The sequence below is a fragment of the Pagrus pagrus genome (genome assembly GCF_965226575.1).
Source record: "Pagrus pagrus genome assembly, chromosome: 13".
Lineage (NCBI taxonomy): Eukaryota > Metazoa > Chordata > Actinopteri > Spariformes > Sparidae > Pagrus > Pagrus pagrus.
The window spans coordinates 18637897-18654324 of record NC_140197.1 but is presented as its reverse complement, the minus strand read 5'-3'; positions in this window follow the sequence as shown (position 1 = coordinate 18654324).

The following is a 16428-nucleotide window of genomic DNA, read 5'->3' as shown; positions in this document are numbered from 1 at the left end:
TCATTCTGTGTCTCTTTGTGGTCGTTTTGCATTTCTTTGTAGTCGCTTTGTGTCTCTGTGATCATTTTGTGTCACTTCGAAGTTGTGTTGTGTCACATTAAAGCTGTTATCTGTCCCTATAACACCTACACATGTATGGTCAGAATTGTTGATTTGAATTGTTATTTTATGTATTTCTCAGTAGGGAAAAGGCCAGATTTAAATGTAATGTCACAGTAGTTTAGTGTTATTCAGTCCACAAGAGGGGAGTATCCACCGCTAGTTGTTGGGCTCCTGAGACAGACAGGCCGACTCTTGCCTCTCCTTTGACTGTACAAAACAGGCTGGTAGTGTGTGTCATCTCATCACCTTAAGAGCCTTTCTTATTATCTAAACCAAATTTGATGTAGAATGTAGTACGTCTGGTCTGGTTAAAATATGTACGTTCATAACTTGCACATTGTGCAAGTAATATATGAAACCTCTGGGTTGTAGTCTGATCTATAAATTTGTTATAAGAAAATGAAATGTGGACAAAAGAGACGACATCCGTCACATCAACTAACAGGACATCATCATCATTTTCCATCTATTAATGGTGATGTCATACAAAGGTTCTGATACAAGACAACTTAAACGAGGATGTTTGGTCCAATCATTCAAAAATCGTTAGGAATTATATTAAGAGTACTTTCATAAATTAACACATCAAAATGGTGTTCACCTATCAGCTGTGGAAGAAAACATGACGTCATTGATCAGAGCTCAGGCGTCGCATGATGTCACAGATGTATCTTCGACATGACAACAGGGCAGGTAAACAGCAGCAGCTGTCACTTCCTGAGCACAGTGTTTCTGGAGAGGACAGAAATAGACGCTTCATGTTTTATTTAGCAGACAGCAGACAGACTGCCAAACCTGAGCCGACAGTTAAACGCACTGCATGTAATTAAAGAGGGAGGGGGAAAGTCTTGAGCAGCAACCAAATGACTCTCCACTATAGAAGCAATTTGGAGATAAACTGCAGTCCACAAAAAAAAGAAGCCGAACGCAGTGCACTTACTCTCCGTTTTTCAACAGAAAGTACATTATGTGCCGCTTTAAATCCAATCACAGGTTCTTAACTGGGTTGAAACAGCAGCTCTTGCACTCTTGCTGTGCCAGTAGAGATGGTTTTGTAGAAGCCGATGTCTAAAACATTTTTAAACTACAATTCTGGACAAATATTACAAAACTGCTTCTTAAAAAGGACAATTATGCAGCTTTAATTTGAAGGAGTATACTGGTTATGTCTCACATCAGCCTCCTTAGCACTGTCCTGTTCCCAGTGTGAGTCCTGCACCTCACCCCCTTGTTAGTTTAGTTTCTATCCTTGCCTGTGTTGTTCCCTCACTCTGTATTGGTTTTGTCTGTCTTCATCCACGTGTCTCCTGTGCTCTCTGGTCCTCGTGTGTTCCTGATTTGTTCCTCATGGTTTTCTAGTATATCTCACTTTTAGTTCCTTTTACCTGTGTACCACCACCTTGACACCACCACCACCACCACCACACCTCTTCTAAAAACCCACTCCAACGTCTCCATCACCTAATGGGTCCGTTCTTTAAGGATAATTTATGTTATTATTGAAATGTAGTGATTTTTAAAATCCACACACACATATTCTACACACACACTCACTCACTGTGCTTGTGACGTCCAGACACAAACAACTTTAATGCTTCACCAAAACAGCAAATATGTGAAGGCCACCTTGAGCCAGCATCACAAAATGAACCATTAAACAGCAACCAGATCATTCCTAACCCGCTGTCTTCTCTCCTCTGTTGCTCATTTGTTATTTCAGAGCTCGCTGTGATAAAAGGCTTGAGTTACTCTCTCATTAAATGCTGCCTAGCACTGCCATGAATCACAGTCAGCAGGGAGCCGTCACCTTGTCTGACCTGCAGCAGTGCTTCCCTCCCCTCAGTACTGTGGAAATTGCAGACCTCTCTTGTCTACAACCTTGCCGAGCCCTCGCCTGACGTGAACATCAGGACCGGAAATAGGATGGAAGGCTCGCTGTGATTACCCGGCAACTCCCTGAAGACCCAGCGCAGTGTGGAGGGGCGACCCCAGCCGCTGCAGTGAGCAGAGATACAAGGAGGCATATGAAAATGAAGGAGTCACAGTGTAAAGTCAGGCTGCAGCTCATTATTTCAACTGATCTGATGGTTATTTTCTTAAATAATTAATGACTCGATGAACCATCTGTTCTGGAGAATATGAGATAAAAGCACCCACAGAAGCCCCAAACCTACATGACACGAGACAAAGAAAAACAGCAGATTTGGGGCGTTTTTGTGCAATTTATTAATTATCTGTCCTGTGATTAATTTAAGCTTGTGCCAGTTCTATAATAATAAAAAATAAAAACAGACCACGGACGCTCATCTGGTAAGAATTTTGCTTTTAGATGTTTTCATTCCAGGAAGTTTATGAACGATTTTTTTCCACCACAGATGAATCTCAATCATTCTTAATTGGTTGGTTAGCTGTTTGGTTTATAAAATGTCACGAGAAGATCAAAAGTGTTTCCCAAAGCCCAAGATGACGTCCTTAAATATCTTGTTTTTGATCACAACCCAAAGACATTCAATTTAAGTAAATAAACCAGAAAATAATGACATATAAGGAGAGGAGTCACATCATTTTGCACTTTCCTACTTCTCAGAACTCCAGTGAAAGCATCTCCTACCAGCTTGTGCCAGTATTTGATGAATAATCAGAAAATAAACGAGTTATATAATAATAGAAACATTTAATAGAAAGCAATAAAACAGCCTGCACGATAATTGCTGTTTTGGCACAACAAGTGACTGCGTGTTACTAAAATTAGAGCCTTGATCCTCAGAACTGGTCCTAAGAACTCAGTACATTTATGAGCACATTGAATTTACTTTGAATCAAAGCTAATAGGCAACCTAAGTCGAGAGAAACAAGAGTAAGCATCCGACAGACTGCAGGGGGCGCCAGACAACAGCACTTCAATACACTCTGAGCCTCAAAACACTGCAGATTACCCTTGAGGTCAAAGATGGTTTGGTTCATCAGCAGACTGCTGCTGGATAAGTTCTCCCTTGTCATCTATAATCCTCTGGTGAAGCTCTTCATGATCAAATTCTGGAAGTTTCTGATCATTTTATACATAAATATGTTCATGTTCTCATGAGCTTCAACATAATTTGATGTTTCAAATGAACAAAGCCTGACGATGACATGTTATATAAGTTCCTGTACAAAGTGAATAAGACAGAGAGAGAATTGCTTTGACGCTCCTGTGACACCTTCAGTGGGGATTCATGGCAGACGAGTTGGAAACAGTGAGTGATGAATTTGGCGGAGGAAGTGTGTGAAGAAGGAAGCAGACAGCTGAGAGCAGGTGAAGGGGGTTCAGGAAGAACGGTGGAAGAAAAAGAAGAGCTGTCAAAAGCAGAAAAAGACTTTGCATGCTGCAAACCTACGTGCACACTGGGTGACACGGCCAGGGTGGGTGGAAGGATTTCTGAGGTGGAGGAGCCATCACAGTGTCATGTTGAACCAACCTGTCAGAAAGAGAGTGCTGTAATGTACACTGCAGAAAATACCAAAAAGATGCCAAAGATAGACTGAAAATGTCCTCTTGAAAGGAGGGGAAATGCAGAAAAATGTGACAAATTACCTTTAAACACTCCAAATAAATAGTCTAACGCTCATGTTACGCTGCCACAGGCAATCATGCATGCCATGTAATTAAGTCATCAAAGAATATTACATGTTAAGTGAGTTTAAACTCGTCGAGTTGCAAAATAGAGCAATTACCCAGCATCCCCTGCTTTTAACGCCCTTCAGTGAAGCCATGTTGGCAGGTATATTTTTTGCTGAAATGAGTAATTGAAGTGGATTAGTCATCTCATTTCATGCTCATTTTAGAAAGCGGCAGCTCTGAGGTCACACTCCTGAAAAAAGACGAGCTAATACACTGAGGGGATTTGAAGCTAAATCAATTAGCTTGACTTCATGTATAACCTCCCCGAATCACTTGTGTGATAAAGTAGGACACTCCGAGAAAAGGAAGCTGCAGAGCGACAGGAGGATGAGATGAAGATTATGAAGTGCTTTATGGACGCTTGAGCTGTGATTGGACTGAAAGTAACTGTGTGTTTTACAGTCTGGTGGTGTTCAAGCTCCATCAGCTCACTGCTAAATGCTGAAGCTAGCATCGCCACGTGTTCACAGTGTCTGTGGGTACATGTGCTGATATTAAAGGGTAAGTTCACGTCGAAATGAAAATTGCAGATGGAAAGTCAGGTGAAGTCTAGCTGTCCACAAAGCATTTCTGGAGGTTCCCAGCAAAACAGCGCTGCGGCAGTCTCCTAAACAGCCGTAGTAGATGGGGACTTGTTTTAAAATGTAAATAAATAAATAAATAAAGGCTCCATACAGCTTGTCCAGCCAAATCTAAGTCTCCGGAAGCCCAGAAATTGATTTGCAAAGATTTTATTTACACCCTTGACTCACTGTGGAGCTCTTTCGCCCACTCCAGACAAGGTGCACACTAGCATTATTAGCTTAGCAGCTACAGTGAAAGTTTTGGCTTTTAAAACAAGTCCCCATTGATTTCAGTAGTTCAGGAGAATGCTGCAGCGCTGTTCTGCTGTGAAGCTCCAGAAACATTTTGTGGACAATGAAACTTGGGTAAAGTTTCACTTTCCATCCGAATGACTGGCATTTTCATTCACTTGCCTTATTCTTCACAGGTCATTTATAAGGCCACCACATTTTACAGCAATCCATCATTTAAAATAGCTGCTGAGACATTTCACTCAAAACCCCAACCGAAACGTCATCATTTCAATCCAGAGACAATAAGCTATTAGCTCCAGACTAATGGTCTTTAAGATACTTCAGTCTGGAGCAAAGTGGTGGGCCGACATTGCTATCCATAAATAATGACTTAAAAAGCAAGAAGGAAAAGGAGTGTTACTCTCTTGCAATTAGTATTCAAACACTAGAGGCTGATGTGGTGGAAACTGTGGGAGTCTCTGAGTTTTATCTACATTTACTCTGCTCATTAGCTGTTCCCACCGCTCAGTCACAAGCTGCTCTACAAACACACACACCGCTAAAGAGACACAGGAGATAGGTGTGAAAAGCGGGAAGCTGGAGGAGACAAAAGACGGCGCTACTGGAAATAAAAATGTCAGTCCACACTATTATTTCCCTGAAAGAGAAAGTGAGTGGGTGGTAGCACAACATATTGCTACGGGAGCATTGATTAATTGATTAAAGTTAATTAAATCTTTTGCAAAAAAAAGCTTGGGTGCTCCGTTCTCTTTCCTGACCTGCAAGTTTAATAAATAAAGTGCAGCAGGAGGGCTGAGGGCACTGCAGAATTAGACGGGAGGGGAGAGTGGACAGACAGAAGAGGAAGTGTTCCTCACTGACCTTCAGTCAACCTAAAACACAAGGAAGGAAATTACAATCAGACACCAGCCACTTGACCGTGGCCGACGGGCAGCCGGCCAGAAATCATGATACAAGTTCCTTAATGCTCAATACTCAGCAAGTTTACTTCAGAAAGTACACTAGAGTCACATGAAACTGAAATCACTTCAGTTGTACTTGGTGTATTAAAAAACTATAAACTTCTAGCATCAGCATTACACAAGCTGACCAACCTGTCAGTGGTTGAGTTGCATTGTGGGTAATATAGTAAGCAGCAGGTTGACTTTACCTTAAAAAAGAAAAGTCAGGAAACCAATTCCATCGATATTACCAAGTAAAGTAGACAATTAAATCTAAGCTGTATGTGAATCCAAATGCATAATTTTGATATTTACAATATTAATGAGGTAATAATACAAACTCAGAAATATTTATCTTTTCCATAACTGAATCAACAAGCTGCTTTCAGAGGAAGAAAAGGTCCCCAGAACACTGTTTGAAGCTAGAAAGGTGGCAGGGTCCGCCACATATAAACAAGTAAAACAGTATGAAATTGTGTTTAAGATCAGTTTGTTTATTTAGTTTGTTTAGGCTTAGAAAAATCAGCCTTCTGATTAAATTGTATATGTATATGTGGTATGTGTTTATCAGGACATCAAAACAAACACTACACTAACTTTCAGAATGGAAAAATCCACTGATCGCTCTCTTGATTATTCTCTCCTAAAAGTAGCTCCTAGCATGACAACGGTGGTTAAAATAACGTCGCTGCAGCTCATGAATTTCAGTTGAATTGCCCAGCGAATGAAGCCTGCTCACTTCCTGTCTCGCTCGCAGAGAGAAAGGACAGACAAAGTGACAGAAAAGCCCCATAATTCCTCAGAGGACGAAATTGGAAGCTTGGGACAAAGATGATGGCGGTGCTGCTGCTTCAAGGACAGATAGAAAACAGAGAGGAGGGGAGGGACTGAGAAAAGAGAACAAAACAGCTCAGTGATGAGAGAATATGATGGGGATTTTGTGAGAAACATTCACTGGGTGAACTTTTTCTCCAAAAGCAACAAGGATCTCCTAATTTTATCTCCAGTTTATTATTTCAGCTTCCGTCTGGCACTCGCCGTGATGTTTTGTCAGGATGCTTTGCTCACTTAATCACCCTGAGTCAATATTTTGTAAAAACCCAGCAGAAGGCTGAACAGCAGCGCAGATAATATCGCTGCAGAGTTTGACAAACAGCTCTACTCTGAGCGTGCTCTCGTTAAGGTCAGAGGCTCGCAGGCGATCAATATTTGGCAGTTGCCTCTCAATCAGCCGAGCAGCTGTCCCGATGCACCTGATGGCTCCGAGCAGAGGACGGAGAGAGTGGATGGAAGGTGAACAGCTTTCTGCATTAACTCTGCAGCTGAGAAAACAAGATATGACGTGATTCACAGGAGAGGGAGAATGCACGAGCACGCGATGTGTGATTGCAAGGACGTAGGAGATAAAGACAAGAAGAGGACAGAGAGGATCACAGTCACCTCCTTTATTATCACAATGGACTGCGACGTCCTCCAGTCGTCCCTGACTGAGACGGTCAGTCCGGCTCAGCTCTGGTCTCCCTCCATAAAACACCAGCATCTGTGCTTTTATCTACCACACACACGGTTAAACACAACAACAGCTCGAAGAGTTCATAGGTCTGAGTGAAAATCTCTATTCGAACCAGGGCCTCATTAATCATTCATTTCCACAAGACAATACTTTCTTTGTGTATTCAGCACTTATTGTTTTGTGACACAGAGGTCCATTCATGATAGCTGCGACTGCAGTCCCAGCATGCACCGGTTCACAGTCGCAGACAGTGTGTGGAGAGCTGCTGAGGGCATGAGAGGAGAGAATAATTAGATAATAGGTGAGAGAGAGGGAGGGAGGAAGAGTCTGAAGAAGAAAGGAGAGTGAGGGTGAGTCAGCAGATTTATATTCAGCATAGAGAGTGGAAGTCACGCCCCTGCCGGTCTGCTCCATGGGACTTTATTTCAGAGTAACATTGTCTGGTGGTGAATGAAGAGAGACGCATAACTTTTGTGTCATAAGCTACACATATGATGTTTGTCCATAAAACTAATGAAATGTAAGACTATAGAAATACGTGATTATAAAGACTGCGCAGCAAACAGAACAAAAACAACAAAACATGAAAATATCAAAAACACAGTTCCTTATGTTAGAAAGTCAGCCCAAAACCCATTAACTTCAAGATGAGGGAACCAGAAGTTTAAAAACTGATTTCCAGGTTTTAGGACTTATTCCTGCAGCACACTTAAGCCCTACATCAGATCACTGGGGGATATCAACGGGACTCAGCTCATTCAGACTCAGTTGCCTCCCAGTGAACGCTGCTGAACGCCAGACTGGGACTCAGCTCAGCCGCCGAGACCGATGGAGGTCAATTTGAAGTAAGGAGGTGATTTACAGCGGTACTATGATTCTGGGGATGAAAGACGGTGAGGATAATAGGTTTAAAAACATTTCCATTCTTGACATTTTAATTTATTTTGTTCAGTTATTAGACTAAGAAGGGAACTCACTGCTTTTTGATCTCCTAGCTGAATGGGACAATCAGCGGTACAAACAGTATTACAGTAGATAGGACGGGCTGAGGGAGGCTGGTTAGCACGCTCACAACACAGCACATAGATGTCTTCGACATAACTGATGTTTCCTCACACTGATGATATTGCAAGTTCACTTTTTTACAACTTAACCTTTATAAATACTTCATTTTACCTGAGCACATCTTGACTTCAGGACTTTTTTCTTGTAATGGAGTATTTTTAGACTGTGGTATTTCTACTTCAAGGATGTGAGTACTTCTTCCACCACCAGTCATTTCCAGCTCATTGACTCTTCAGGGCTTTTCAGGGCGATGTACTGGGAACGATGACAGCCAGCCAGATCCAGGCCTCTCTTCAGAGCCTGAACATGGTAACTCCCCCCCTGAGACTCCCCCATCTCCCCCCTGCCCAACACTGTGGGGGACAAACAGAGGCTACAGACAGATCCACTGTCTACCTAGACAGCACGGAAAATAATAAACACCTAAACATGAAGCTTATTTTGTCACATCCATATTTAAACTGAACTATTATGTAATGTTTACACGGCTCAGAATTATTAAATGCGGTACACATGAGACTTTCACACAGTCTATTCTCATCTCTTTGTAGCGCTGTTGACTGAAGAAACAAACTAATCTGCTCCACGGGATACAGAAGCCTACATTATCATATGAGCGTGCGTTTTCAGACGACACACACACACAATCCTCTCTGTTGTGTGTGCATCTCGACGGCCTTGCACAAGGCACAGACTGTTCTCACATGTACCACCATATTCCCCAATGACTCATCTAAAACAACACAAGAGGCATATCAAAATAGACATTAATACCCTCATGAAAATAAACGGTGAGGCCCGGCAGAAATAAACACCGGTCAGAGGGCTCGGTCTGTGGGCCGTGAGACTGCAGCGCCTGCAGCCTCTCCTCCAGCTCCTACTGTTACAACAACATACCAAACACTCAGACGTCCACGAGGAGCTCAGGCTGAAGTGACTTGAGATCCTCTTCTGAAGAAAACTGATGATCTCACTGGGGCAGAAACACCTGAAGGGATGTGTGGCAGCAGTAATATCCTGACTGAGGTCTGGTGGGCTTTGGAGGAGATTTTGTCCGATTGGACTCATGTGGGGCAAAAGGTTAACAGCTTTATAGGAAATAAAAAGAAGGTGGATTTCTGAGTGTTAAGTCGATCTTGGTCATCTTTTGATATCTCAAGAGCAGTGGTTCAGAGATCCAAAACAGCTATTTTTTTTATTTTTTTTCCTAACAGTGTGGTTTTTGTGCCTTTTACCTAACCAGACCATAAGCACGGTCTTTACTGGTCCAAAAGAAAGTCACAACATAAAGAAATGTGAAGTTTCAGCTGGCCAGCTTGTATGAATCTACAGCACAAATTTAGAAAAAAGAAATATGATCAACATGCAGTATTAAATTGAACTGAAATGTAGAATCGGAGTCACGTCCAGTGTCATACTGTACTTTTTTGTTTTCTGGCTCTGCTGAAGCTAGCATCAGTCAAAATATGATATAACATCAGAGCTGGTGTTTGTGATTCATTTCTGTGTGTTTGTCTGGCACGGGAACGAATCCAGAAAACTGCATAACAGTTGGCAGATTCAGTCAATGATGGAGAAAGAAAAACTGATTTTCTAATTTGTTATGTTGCGAAGAATTATTGATCTTTCAATGAAGGAATATGTGGACAGGCTGACTTTCAACTCCTACCTACTAATGACCAGAGGTGGAATGTAACTAAGTACATTCACTCAAGTACTCTATTTAAGTACTACTTTTTCTTCTAATGATGCTTTCTACTTCTACTAATGCTTTGCTTTTACATAACTATTTTTATTTGAATGTTTTAGTGACAAGCTACTTAAGATTTTAACAGACAAAGCATATGAAAATGAAGAAGTACAGCTAGATTAGCTGATTAGTCACTCGACAACAGCAAATTCAATGGAAAGTATTTTGATAGCCATTGAAATGCATACAAACAGAAGAAGTAGCCAGTGGTGTGAAAAAAGTGAAAAAGTTATAATAATGATAATAGTAATAATAATAATGATAAAACTATATATATTATTTGCCTGGTCAGATGTTTTATATCTGAATGCTTCACTCAAACATGAAATAATGCTCATAACAGTAAGGCAAATATATAATGTTTCCACCAATTTCTAAACACAATATAATGAATCAGAAAATGTGTATATATATATATATATATATATATATATATATATATATATAATCTATACACTGTAAAATATTTAGACTGAAATCAACAGTTAACAACTGGCAGCATTATTTTACTGTTAATTTTACAGTTATCCTACAGTAATCTACTTTTACTGTAGACTACTGTTACACTTAATTTCAGTAAATTGTTGTATTTTCTTGATTTTACAATAAACACCTGGTAGTACATTATTTTATTGTTTTTTCTACAGTTTGCCTAGTGTAATTGTAATTTACAGCTTTTCCCTGACATTTAAAAAAAAAAAGTTGGAAATGTCATGTGTTCATAACAAATATGGCAATTATAAATTCCTTTAACAAATGTGACAACACAAAATAAGGTTTTTAATAAACTTGGGGAATGATGCAATTTGCCATGGCGAATATTGCTGCACAATTCATCAGTGGGATTAGAAAGGAACATAAATCCCCCAAAAAATGAAATGAGCATCTAGATTCATGAACAGGGCCTGATTCAAACATCATACCCAGAATGCAACACTATTCACAGTATAATGCAGTATTTTATGGCGCAAAATATTGCCCAGAATGCATTATTTCTGACAGTACATTACCATTTTAAAAAGAAACAGTATGTTGCTGTCAGAGTTTGGCTGCTATTTTCACAGAAATGTGTGACTGTGTATGTTCTGCTGGTTGGGTCGTCTGTGCCTGTGCTGTGTGAGTGATGTCAAAAAACATGACACTGTAGCAAACACACCAGTCACAGGTGCACTCTGCACCAACCCTGACAGCTGTGTTAGCTACATATGACAGTGTGTGTGTGTGTGTGTGTGTGTGTGTGTGTGTGTGTGTGTGTGTGCGCCCTCAGCAGCATCTGCTCGTATACTTGGGTACACCTAAGTGACAGCAGATGTCCTGTGCATTCCAGTGTTGATCATGTGGTGGTAACATGTGTTTGTGTTTACTCGTTCAGACCTCTGTTATTGTCAGAAATACACGGTGAGAGAGCAGAAAGTCCAGCTGTCTGCCTGCAACGCGTCCCGAACATGACAGCAACATGGAGACAGAGACAGAGCGGAGAGACGATTTAAAAATGTAATGCTGAACTTCTCGATGCTCCACATTGTTCAAAATAGTAATGTTGAGCTTTAAAACCAAAACAATGAGCTGAAAGATGCTAAAACGCTGCACAGAGCTGAGAGGAACTGCAGAGATGTGGATTCATCACACTGAGTTTCATCTATCATATTAAACCAGTTATTTGATTCACTGTAATGAAGATAAAATCAAGGTGTTAAAAATGTTTCCATGAATTGAGAAAAAAGCCTATAAGTTAGCTAATTACAGTATATCTTCTCTCATTACATGTTACAAAAGGACCCAAATGTAGACACAGAGGCAGGTGGGTTCAAAAACAAAAGGCAAACAGGATCCATAAAAACTAAGAATACAAACCTAAAAACAAACCGGTGAGCCACGGGAGACTAAAGCTAGAACACAGAGGTCAGGAAGACAAAGAAAGACTTTAATACACAGGGGCTAAACACAGGTGAGGATTAAAAACAGGCCAGGAAAAAGACAAACACAGGAAGTGTCAAGTAAAACCTGACAGGGGAGGCTTTCAATATAAAATAACAAAACTAAAACTCACAACCATGATCGTTATTGGTTCAGCAAAATCTTCCTGCCTAAAGTACCAAAAGTAGAGTAGTCATCGTGCAGAATGGTCAATTTCAGGATCATACGCTGGCGATGCTTAAATGTGTACATCACATTAATGTTGCAGCTGGTACAGGTCGAGGTAGATTTCATCATTTATTCATTCATTTATTAGTCGATTTAATAATTTGAAGTAATCATCTAAATCTGCAAAGCACTTAGTAACTACAGATGTCAAATAAAGTAGTAAAAATGTATTTAAAAAAGGATAAAGAAGCTTATAAATGGAAATACTGAAGTAAAAGCTTTCTAAAAAATATCCACAGGAGAGATTCAAAGAGATTAAAAACCTCAAAACAAAAAGAAGAAGAGATAGATAGATAAGATTATCCTCAGTGACTCAGCTCCTCCCGTCCACAAACAGCACTTTGCTGTCTCGTTTCCGTTCCTCTTCTTGCCTCGGCAGCAGGTGCTGCTGCAGCGTGATGGATGCTGACGAGCAACAGACAGACATCCGTCTGGGAGGAAGCATCGCTGCATCCTCTGCTGGGCTTCTATCTCCCACCTACTGACCGATCAATGCTCAGCAAAGACAGCTAAAGTTAGCATCAGCAAAGCGTCCTGGAGGAGGCCTCAGACCGGCGTGTCTCACATCACTGTGTGTTGCACTCTTACATTTTGAGCCTTCGTTGTAGGAAACACACAGGTGTTACTAATACAATTAAAGAAGCAGGAAAATGGAAAACAGCCAAGATTAATTTAATTATTTAACATTAGCATTCAACCACTTTGTAGCTAACATTACCATTTAATTAACGTCCAGTGTGTTTCGTTTCCAGGTTTATATAAATGATTCCAAGATGTGTGTTGATATTTCAGAATTAGTTTACCTTCTATATTGTATAAAAGTAACAGTATAAAATAGTAATGTTAGCTAGGAAGTGGTTGAACGCTAACACTAGCTGGTGGGAAGCTCAAATGTCTTGCTGTTGTGTCGCTGGTTGCAGGTCGTATATTACACACATACACAACCGTACTAGTATCATGGTAACATTAGCTACTGGGTGGTCAAATATAATGTTTTACCTTGAAATAAGGACAAGATTTTCACTATCGACTATCTTTTTTAGTTGCAGATTGATCTGGTGCAGCCTCTCATGAACAGATGGAGGCCATGTCTCCCTCTAAGTGGGCTTGGCAGCAGCATGCTGACACAATAATCTATCTTAGTGGGCAGAAGGACACCACGGTGTAACCCATGAACGCAGTTGTCACAGGAGGAGCACAACGCACACAATTGCAAATGGGGCTCTAAAATACAGGAATATGTTCTAATGCAGCATATCTGCTGAGGATCTCACCGCTTCTTCCACCCACACAACGGATGTCAAGACACCTGAGACAGTACATTACCATGAGTGTGTGCAGTGTCGATCAGAGTGAATCCTGCACATTGTGTCACATTACTCACAATATAAACGTTTCTATTAGGTAATGATTTCAGTGTATTATTGTCGGTCTTAAATTCAGGTTTCAGCAAACAGAGATGTGACGCAGCAAAAGACAATAAAGCAGCCTTTATTAGAAGATTTGTCTGGGTAAATCTGCTCAGTAACAAAACTAATGGTGCTGATAAAAAAAAGGATCCTTGGCTGGAAATGCCAAATGATGCACAAAACCAGCATTTGTTTCTTGAGTCAGTCCTATTAAGCAGCTCCGGGGGCAGTTTTTCATTCCTTTATTGTCTCTGTAATTTTGTGAAAACACAATTATAAAAACCTAGAGCGGCAGAGTCCCTCACTACATCAAGACTCTGTGCAATAAAAACACATTAAATGTGCTCTGAAACACCAGTCGGGCCAACAGTTCAGCAGATGGCACACTCTTGTTAAACGACAGGCATTTGCACAAAATTAGAAAGGGATCACTGCTTGATGATGTCCCGCTTAACATATTGCGCTCCCAGCAGTAAGTCTAACATTTGCCCAGAAAAAAAATAAAAATCAGACTAATAGAAGTCGTACTGCCGCAGTTCATCTTTATGCTCTGCAGTGCTTCTTAGACAATCCTCGTAAAGCTGATAACTTTCTTAATTAAGCCTTGAAGTTCATCCTGAGCCACAGTTTATTACCACCAGACGTACAGTATATTGATACAGCTAATCATCTTCATTTTTAGTGGCAAAGAAGAGCACACGTTCCTTTTTTAGCAGACTGATTGGTTAGTTATATAAAAAAAAGCATTTTGGCCCAGAGAAACGTCTCACCTCCATCTGGACTGAGAGAGAACTGTTCTGGGATCTGTCAGTGCTGATTTGTCCTCCAATAACTCACTATTAAGCGTCTGCTGCCGATCAAGAGGGCCCGACTAAATCAAGACTAGCAGGCTCATCTGTGAGTCCTCCAGGCTAACTTTATATACAACTTCAGGACTTATGCAGGGTGATATATGCACACATAGACACAGAGAGAGAGTAAATTTGGGTAAAAGCAAGAAAACCTGTTGATGTATTTATTCTGCCTGTGTGGTATGCTGTTTTCTGATGAATAGGTAGACAAGAGAAGCATTTTAATCATTCTCCAGACAGTATTAAAGCGGTTTACAACCAGCTTGTAACCTCTGAGCTCAGTCTTCAGTATAAAATGTTGGCAACGTGTGTTCCAGCAAACCTCAGATACGTTAAGTTGTGTGATTGATGTGTGCCAATCACGTTCAGTTTAGATAAAAAGAAAAATCCAAAAACATTGGCATAAGAAATTAATCATTAGGTAATTATTGTGTGTGGACCTTGACCCATGAGTCAGTCAGAATAATTCAGGGTTGCTTCTTCTTTTTGTAAAGTTGATGCCGTTAACAAGGAGCTACAGCTTTACAGCATCTCTGTGATGGTGTAAGCAACACAAGTAAAACTACAAAGGCTGTCACACGTGATAAGAGCCTTTGTATGACACTTGAGATCAAATATTAATGTGTGTTTTTCCCCCTCGTATTCTGCATCAAGCTGTCTTCAGAGAGCAGAGTGCTGCTGGTTGGATTGGTGTGACCAGCCCCCTTAAATCCCAAATGGAAACACTGCCAGTGCTCAACTCCACACTGCAGGTCAGCGACGGGCTAATGGAGATGCAGTCCACTGCCGTCTTATCTTCAGCTGCACGCCGACAGTGAGAAAATTACAAATACATGAGACCGACTCGTCCAACGGAGTGTGCGACAAACCTAGTTTATTGTAGACATGTGAGGAAGGGTTGAACACTCGGCTCTCTGTGCCCGTAAGTGTAAAGTGTGAGAAATCTCGAGGGATGCCGAGTTTGAACTAGTGTAGAGCGTTATTAGTGAAGGAATAATGGGTGTTAAACATTTCTGTAAAAGTTCATTAAGAGAACCCATAAAGTGAAAACATTCCAACTTCAAAGATTTTCATGTTTTCTCTGCGGCTGAAGGCGAAGAGCAAGTTTCATGAGCCTTTAAGGCAGTTGGGCTGTAAGGTTGGGATCCGAGCACCATTTTGCATTTTAACAATACATGTTTGTCCCACAGCCAACCATTAATTTTTAAGGGAAAAAGTGTGGGCACCCTGCTTAAAGGAAAAAAAGGCATTTTGGGAGATCGGTTATTCACTATTGTCTGTACACTCAATATGAAGCCACAGCCAGCAGACAGTTAGCTTAGCTTAGCTTCAGTAGATGATTTAGTCACCTTTGGACAGAGCCTGGTTTGACATTTCCCTATTTCAAGTCTTGATGCTAAGCTACGTTAGCGAGCCCATCTAGCATATAGACATGAGAATGGTATTGTTAAGTGGTATCTTGCAAGGGGTCTTCAGTTGGTTGCAATCTGCAGCCTCCCCACTAGATGCCACTAAATCATCCATAACGGAGTCATTTTTTGTGGAGTCATCACAAATTTTGGCAGTCTAGGAAGGTGTACATAAAAGGTGCAACTACTGCGTGTGATCAGCTTGCAAAGTCAAACTTACACCCTGCATCTTTTTTCCAGAGTACGGGTATTAAACATCTGAGGTGCTCAAAACTATGCAACCACTTCTTTGAATTCAAGCTTCATAAAAGGAAAAGGTTTAGTGTGCAAATTAAATTAATGAATCCACTCAGCCTCAGACGATACTATTCTAAAAATAGATCTGAAGGTCGCTGATGTACAAAAGGAAAACTGCCTCGATTGCTTATCAGAACTGAAGCACAGGAGGATTTGTTCCCGTCGAGCATTTAACAGATGTACTCTTAAAACACAGCTAGCTTTTCCACTGAAGCATCCTGGGTGGCTGCCCTTGAACCACAACAGGTTTGTGTCTCTTTTTGTCGGATTTAATGACGTGGGAGCAGAAGGACTTTTGGGCAACATCCTGCAGAAGTACCATGTCGATTTTACGATAAATGGGTTGAAGAGGATTTCTATCTGCTCCGTTTCGTCTCTCAACTCAACTACTGATTAGCTTCATACTTCACATCCCCTCAAATAAGCACAACAAATCATACAGTCTGTGTCACAGTCGCACACGCATC